The 370-nt window shown below is 74.1% G+C and overlaps 1 protein-coding gene across 6 annotated transcripts in view; it reads left to right on the top strand.

The window, feature by feature from the left end:
- Positions 1-214: 214 nt before the first annotated feature.
- The window catches only part of Zcchc11 (zinc finger, CCHC domain containing 11), a 137,351-nt gene continuing 137,195 nt past the window's right edge, over positions 215-370 (top strand). For all 6 annotated transcript variants that reach the window (XM_013022313.1, XM_013022312.1, XM_013022311.1 and 3 more), the window contains exon 1: positions 215-358. The gene's annotated coding sequence lies outside the window, so the exon portion shown is untranslated. The remainder of the gene's footprint in view (positions 359-370) is intronic.

The following is a 370-nucleotide window of genomic DNA, read 5'->3' as shown; positions in this document are numbered from 1 at the left end:
CGGGGCTCTCGGAGCCGTCGCCTACCCGCAGGGGGCCAGGACCCCTTTCCCGGCTTCGGAGCCCCCTCCCCCCTCGCCCTTCCCCGCTCCTCTCCGCCCCTGCCGCTCTCGCTCGGCCCCCTCCCCTCAGCGGGTCCTCCTCTTTCTCTCCCTCTCCCTCCTCCTCCCTCTCCCCATCCCTTCCCCCCCACAATGCAGTTCGCGGCGCGGCGGACATGGCGGTGGAGTCCTGAGCTCTTCGTGTCCCGGCCTCCAGCGGCGACGACGGCGACGGCGACGGCAGCGGGAGGCGGAGGGGGAGCGAGAGCCACTGAGATGAGGAGGCGCCGCGCGCGCCTGTAGCTCGCGGGCCTCGCAGGTACGGAGGCCC

This window comes from Dipodomys ordii, unplaced genomic scaffold (genome assembly GCF_000151885.1).
Source record: "Dipodomys ordii isolate 6190 unplaced genomic scaffold, Dord_2.0 Scaffold61, whole genome shotgun sequence".
Classification (NCBI taxonomy): domain Eukaryota; kingdom Metazoa; phylum Chordata; class Mammalia; order Rodentia; family Heteromyidae; genus Dipodomys; species Dipodomys ordii.
Note: the sequence above shows the minus strand (reverse complement) of the source record. Positions and strands in the feature narration are given on the sequence as shown.